Source organism: Carassius auratus, chromosome 2 (assembly GCF_003368295.1).
Source record: "Carassius auratus strain Wakin chromosome 2, ASM336829v1, whole genome shotgun sequence".
NCBI classification, from domain to species: Eukaryota; Metazoa; Chordata; class Actinopteri; order Cypriniformes; family Cyprinidae; genus Carassius; species Carassius auratus.
Genome location: NC_039244.1, coordinates 657670 through 665169, shown reverse-complemented (window position 1 = coordinate 665169; position 7500 = coordinate 657670).

Here is a 7500-nt window from a genome sequence, read left to right as displayed (position 1 = left end):
GATAATTACAATGAAAAGTCATCCAATGGTGAGACATCCTACTGGTATATTTATTGCCAATTCTGCTTGACCCAAAACAAAATAAAAAAAATTGACAGACATACCTCGTTCCGACTACATTTAAAACCCAGAATAAAACTTTTCAGAAAATAAAAATAAAAACACCTTTACAACAGTTAAATATTTATTTTAATAACTTAAATAACAGCTAAAATCTAGAACATTGCATAAAAGCATGAAAAACTGTTTCCCTTTGAAAACAAAAGGGACATTCCAAACTAACTCCTGGATCTAAAACAGGAATAAAAGAGTTTACAGCAATGCTACCGTGAAGGATTCTCCACTGTAAATGCCCTGAGCTCCTTTGATAATGGCGGCTTATATTGAGATCTCCACTCAGGTTTTACATTTTCATCTAACCTTTTTTTTTTTGCGCATCAACCTTTCTTTCAAAATATGTCTCATTAAAAGCGATAACACAAGTTCTGTACAACAAATTACCTTTAGTTGACAATAAATCAAACCACAAAGATCGCCAATTCTTTAAAACCAAAGCTGTACATCCATCAAGAGAAGGTAAAATCTCTAGACAGGGAAAAATGTCCTGAGCACTGGGAGTCATGTCCCAGAGTTGTAATCTTTTAACATCTGGAAAAAAAAATAAAAAAAATCTCTGTAGAAACTGCAACCGAAAAGCATCGGTACTGCTTTGTAAATTCATGAGTCCTTGTGCTCCTTCCTTGGGCAGGTATAAAATATTCTGTTGCACCAGTATAATTTGTCCCAGAAGTCCACAAGGACAGCTTGAATTTTTGCTACAATATCATATACATATATATATATCCTTTGCAATTAATATTTTAAATGAAAATTGTACAAATGTTAAATTAATTCCACTGTAAAGTGAAAGTGAAGACATTTGTCAAGTATTGTAACCCATACTTGGAATTGCTACTCTGCATTTAACACATCCAAGTGCACACACACACAGCAGTGAGAAGTGAACACACACACACACAGAGCAGTGCACACGCACACACACACACACACACACACACACACACACCCCCGGAGCAGTGCACACACACACACCCGGAGCAGTGCGCGCACACACACACACACACACACACACACACACACACCCCCGGAGCAGTGCACACACACAGCAGTGAGAAGTGAACACACACACACACAGAGCAGTGCACACGCACACACACACACACACACACACACACACCCCCGGAGCAGTGCACACACACACACACCCGGAGCAGTGCGCGCACACACACACACACACACACACACACACACACCCCCGGAGCAGTGCACACACACAGCAGTGAGAAGTGAACACACACCCGGAACAGTGAACACACACACACACAGAGCAGTGCACACGCACACACACACACACACACCCCCGGAGCAGTGCACACACACACACCCGGAGCAGTGCGCGCACACACACACACACACACACACACACACCCCCGGAGCAGTGCACACACACACACCCGGAGCAGTGCGCGCACACACACACACACACACACACCCCCGGAGCAGTGCACACACACAGCAGTGAGAAATGAACACACACCCGGAACAGTGAACACACACACACACACACAGAGCAGTGCACACGCACACACACACACACACACACACACACACCCCCGGAGCAGTGCACACACACACACCCGGAGCAGTGCGCGCGCACACACACACACACACACACACACACACCCCCGGAGCAGTGCACACACACACACCCGGAGCAGTGCACACACACAGCAGTGAGAAATGAACACACACCCGGAACAGTGAACACACACACACACACACACACACACAGAGCAGTGCACACACACACACACACACACCCCCGGAGCAGTGCACACACACACACCCGGAGCAGTGCGCACACACACACACACCCCCAGAGCAGTGCACACACACACACACACACACACACCCGGAGCAGTGCGCACACACACACACACACACACACACACACCCAGAGCAGTGCACACACACACACACACACACACACCCGGAGCAGTGCACACACACAGCAGTGAGAAGTTAACACACACCCGGAGCAGTGCACACACACACACACACACACACACACACACACACACCCAGAGCAGTGCACACACACACACACACACACACACACACACACACACACACACACACCCCAGGAGCAGTGCACACACACAGCAGTGAGAAGTTAACACACACCCGGAGCAGTGCGCACACACACACACAGCCGGAGCAGTGCACACACACACACACACACACACCCGGAGCAGTGCACACACACAGCAGTGAGAAGTTAACACACACCCGGAGCAGTGCACACACACACACACACACACACACACACACCCCCAGAGCAGTGCACACACACACACACACACACACACACACCCCAGGAGCAGTGCACACACACAGCAGTGGGAAGTTAACACACACCCGGAGCAGTGCGCACACACACACACACACACAGCCGGAGCAGTGCACACACACACACACACCCCCGGAGCAGTGCACACACACACACACACACCCGGAGCAGTGCGTCTTGCTCGAGCACACTTCAGTGATGAGTATTGAGGGAGGAAGAGAGCACTGTTCATTCACTCCCTCCACCTACAGCTCCTGCCAGCACCGAGACTCAAACCTGCTACCTACAGACTACAAGTCCATCTCTCTAACCATTAGGCCACAGCTGCCTTCCGAAGAGATTCAGTGTTCCTGCCCGGTTTAGTATGGTAAAATACATCAAGTGTGTGATTGAACCCTACAGACAATGCTTAAACCAAAGTTACAGAACTTAAAGTTGTTGTTACTAACCCTTAAACAGAAACACTGCTTTGCACTTTTTCACACATAAGACACTTAGTTAAAAAATGTAATCTCAGGGTATCATTCTTCTTCTTCTGTTGTTTTAATGGCGGTTGGCAAACCAACTAAAGGTGCATTGTCCGCCACCTACTGGATTGGAGTATGGAGCACTACATTGGTTGGATATACTTGGTGCAAAAAAATAATAAAGAAAAATAAAATTATTATTATTAATTTTATTAATTTATATCTTTTTTACCAGTTCGGTATCCTTTAAAAATGTAAATAACTTCTCGTGTATTATATAATTTGTTCCTTCTCCTAATATTTCCTTAAGTGAATAATTTCTCACACCCCTATCCTTTAGTGGCTGGACTAATTCAAGTCTTTCTCTATTGTATGCTTTACATTCTAGTGATATATGATTTACTGTTTCTGGATATCCACATTTTTCGCAATTACCAGTTTCATGTTTACCAATTTTATATAAACTTTGATTCAGTGTTGTATGCCCAATACGTAATCTTGTCATTATCACATCCCTTTTCCTGTTATTAACAGTTGTTCTTTCCACCCCCACATTCATTTGTATACTATACAGATGTCTTCCTCTTATTTCATTGTCTCATATCCTCTGCCACTTCTTTTTCACTTCAGTCCCAATCAGCCCCTTAACTTCAGCTTTACTCATCTGTTCTCTCATATTGATCTCAGGATCTTTCTCCTTTGCCAGTCTGTCAGCTTCCTCATTCCCCTTAACCCCGACATGGGCTGGTTCCCACAAAAAAACTCACCTTTACACCTAAGTGCTTTATGCTATATCATTTCTGTAAAGTTTCATTTAAAATATCTTGTCTTGCTAAAGATGTTCCACTTTCTAAACTTTGCAGAGCTGATAATGAGACTGTACATATTACACTACAGTTAGGCTGCTTTTCTTCTATCCATTGTAAGGCCAATGATATAGTTATCAGTTTGTTGTAAAAACAAATATATGATCTGTTGCTCTTTTGAGTATTTTATATTGTACGGAGGAATATACACTGCAGCAGCTGCTCTACCTGTTTCTGGATCTTTTGATCCATCTCTGAATATTTGAGTTGTGTCGATGTATGCTTGATTAATGTATTGTTGAACGAATACTTTTAATGGCAAATCTAGTTCGTTCTTATGGATCTCCTCATGTATGAATAGGTCTATTTCTGGCATTGGGTATAACCATGGGGGTATAGATGGAATTACAACAGAAGGAGCTACCTCTATCTCAGTTATACCTGTTTCTCATGCCTCCTTATTTGCTACCAAGCCAAAACTACTTATATATCTATATCCATACTCCCAACAGGTTTCCAGTACCTTTTTAACTGGATGTCTTTCATCATGTCCCTTTACATTGATCCAATATCTCATTCTTAGCTTTCTCCTACGAACTTCTAGTGGCATTTCTCCCATCTCTACTTGAATAGATGATACTGGAGATCTTCTAAATGCTCCACAGCTGATCCTTAGAGCTTGAGTCTGAATTACCTCCATCTTTTTGAGCCATTTTTCTGATGCAGTGCAGTATATCAGACTACCATAATCTATTGCCGGTCTTATTAATGAGCTATATATTTTCTTAAAGACTGTCTACTCGCACCAGGGTATCATTGGGAAAACACATCTATTTATAAAATACAACACACATTGGTTAATTGATGTGATGAAACACACCTGAAAACACTTAGTTACAAAACTGAACACCAATCAGCCAGCTACAAATAGATCTCAGTTAAGCCATTTAGAGAACTGACATGATAGCCAAACAGGCCTTTAAACATAATGTTATTGATTCAGAAATACCTTGGGGTAAATCTGAATTGAAAAGTTTAATTAAAAAAACGCTTATAAAAATATGTGGCAGGAGAGATGGGATAAAGGAAATAAAGGTCAACATCTGTATAAAATACAAAAACAAGTTGGTTAGTTAGAATAAGTTATGGCAACACAAAGGAAGATGCAATCATTTCTCGTCTAAGAATTTGTCATTTTGCCCTCAACCAATCACTTCAATTGATAGGGAAACATGATTCTGGTCAGTGCAATAAATGTGGACTTAATAGTTCTTTCAAAGGATATGAAGCTCTTTATTTGATTTTTTTGGGTTTTTTTTTTTCAAAGCAACTAATTTATATAAGAAAATATAGAAAGATATGGTAGGTGGTAGTAATATATATAGGTACTGGTCATATAATTAGATATCATCAAAAAGTTGATTTATTTCACAAATTCCATTCAAAAAGTGAAACTTGTATATTATATTCATACATAACACACAGACTGACATATCCCAAATCCCAAATTCAGTATCTCAGAAAATTAGAATATTGTGAAAAGGTTCAATATTGAAGACACCTGGTGCCACACTGTAATCAGATAATTAACTCAAAACACCCGTAAAGCCTTTAAATGGTCTCTCAGTCTAGTTCTGTAGGATACACAATCATGGGGAAGACTGCTGACTTGACAGTTACCCAAAAGACGATCATTGAAACCTTGCACAAGGAGGACAAGACACAAAAGGTCATTACAGAAGAGGCTGGCTGTTCACAGAGCTCAGTGTCCAAACACATTAATAGAGAGGAGAAGGGAAGGAAAAGATGTGGTAGAAACAAGTGTACAAGCTATAGAGATGCACCCTGGAGAGGATTGTGAAACAAAACCCATTCAGAAATGTGGGGGAGATTCACAAAGAGTGGACTGCAGCTGGAGCCAGTGCTTCAAGAACCACTACACACAGACGTATGCAAGACATGGGTTTCAGCTTCGCATTCCTTGTGTCAAGACACTCTTGAACAACAGACAGCGTCAGAAGCGTCTCGCTTCAGAAAGGACTGGACTGCTGCTGAGTGCTCCACAGTTATGTTCTCTGATGAAAGTTAATTTAGCATTTCCTTTGGATATCAGGGTCTCAGAGTCTGGAGGAAGAGATGAGAGGCACACAGTCCACGTTGCTTGAGGTCCAGTGTAAAGTTTCCACAGTCAGTGATGGTTTGGGGTGCCATGTCATCTGCTGGTGTTAGTCCACTGTGTTTTCTGAGGTCAAAGGTCAACGCAGCCGTATATCAGGAAGTTTTAGAGCACTTCCTGCTTCCTGCTGCTGACCAACTTTATGGAGATGCAGATTTCATTTTCCAACAGGACTTGGCACCTGCACACAGTGCAAAAGCTACCAGTACCTGGTTTAAGGACCATGGTATCCCTGTTCTTAATTGGCCAGCAAACTCACCTGACCTTAACCCCATAGACAATCTGTGGGGTATTGTGAAGAGGAAGATGTGATATGCCAGACCCAAGAATGCAGAAGAGCTGAAGGTCACTATCAGAGACACCTGGTCTCTCATAACACCTGAGCAGTGCCACAGACTGATCCACTCCATGCCACGCCGCATTGCTGCAGTCATTCAGACAAAAGAGCCACAACTAAGTACTGAGTGCTGTACATGCGCATACTTCTCATGTTCATACTTTTAATTTTTTTTTACATTTAGTTGGCCAATATTTCTAAAAATCTGTTCTCTGACGGGGTAAGGGTTTCTGAGATACTGAATTTGGGATTTTCCTTAGTTGTCAGTGACAATAATCAAAATTAACAGAAATAAACATTTGAAATATATCAGTCTGCATGTAATGAATGAAAATAAGATACAAGTTTCACTTTTTGAATGGAATTAATGATATAAATCAACTTTTTGATGATATTCTAATTATATACCCAGCACCTGTATATATATATATATATATATATATATATATATATATATATATATATATTACATTTTTTTTACTTCTGGTATCAATGCCTCACACTCCATCCCAGTAGGTGTCAGAATATTCGGACTGGAAAACAGGTATGTCTACAACTCTCTACTCGGACTGTTTCTAGAGTATTTACATTACTGTATCATATCACATTACTGTATCACATGTATTGTATTCAAGGGTGGTTAATGCTCCTTTTACAACAAAAGCTGTAGTTTTGTGAAACATACCATGATAACGTGTTGAGATGTTTCAGTACTGTGTATGGTAAATCTAGTATAGTTCAGTATACACAGTACTGTACAAAAGCAAACGAGAACAATTTGTGGTTGCATTTCTCTACAGAATGGCTAGAAGACGCCAGCACTTGTTCACCAACAGCAGGAACTTGCCAAAGTGAACCTAGTCAGAGCAAACCATGCAATCCGTCTCCACCAGCTGCAGATAGGCAAGTATTCAACAACATAAGCCGTGTGAGCATCACCACCATCAGACGCATCTTGGTAAAGCATAACATGACCATGAAGCAATTGTACAGGGGTCCCATTTGAGAGGAACAGTGTCAGGGTCAAAGAACTTCGACATGAGTACGTGCAGGTAAGTGTTTCAGTCCTTTACATCTACAGTAAAGAACAGATGCAGTGCAGTAACAGATGAATATGTACCACTGGATTAGTACCACATAGATCCATTCAGTGTGGTGGGGGGGGTCGGTTCTGTATGTGTAGAAGTGTAAGTGTGTGCTTTGAGTAAAGCCATCCACTTTGTCTGTTTGTTTCGTTACAGAGAATCTTGAACACAGATGGAGCTGCCCAGCCTCATTAATGTATTTACACTGGTGAGGCTGGA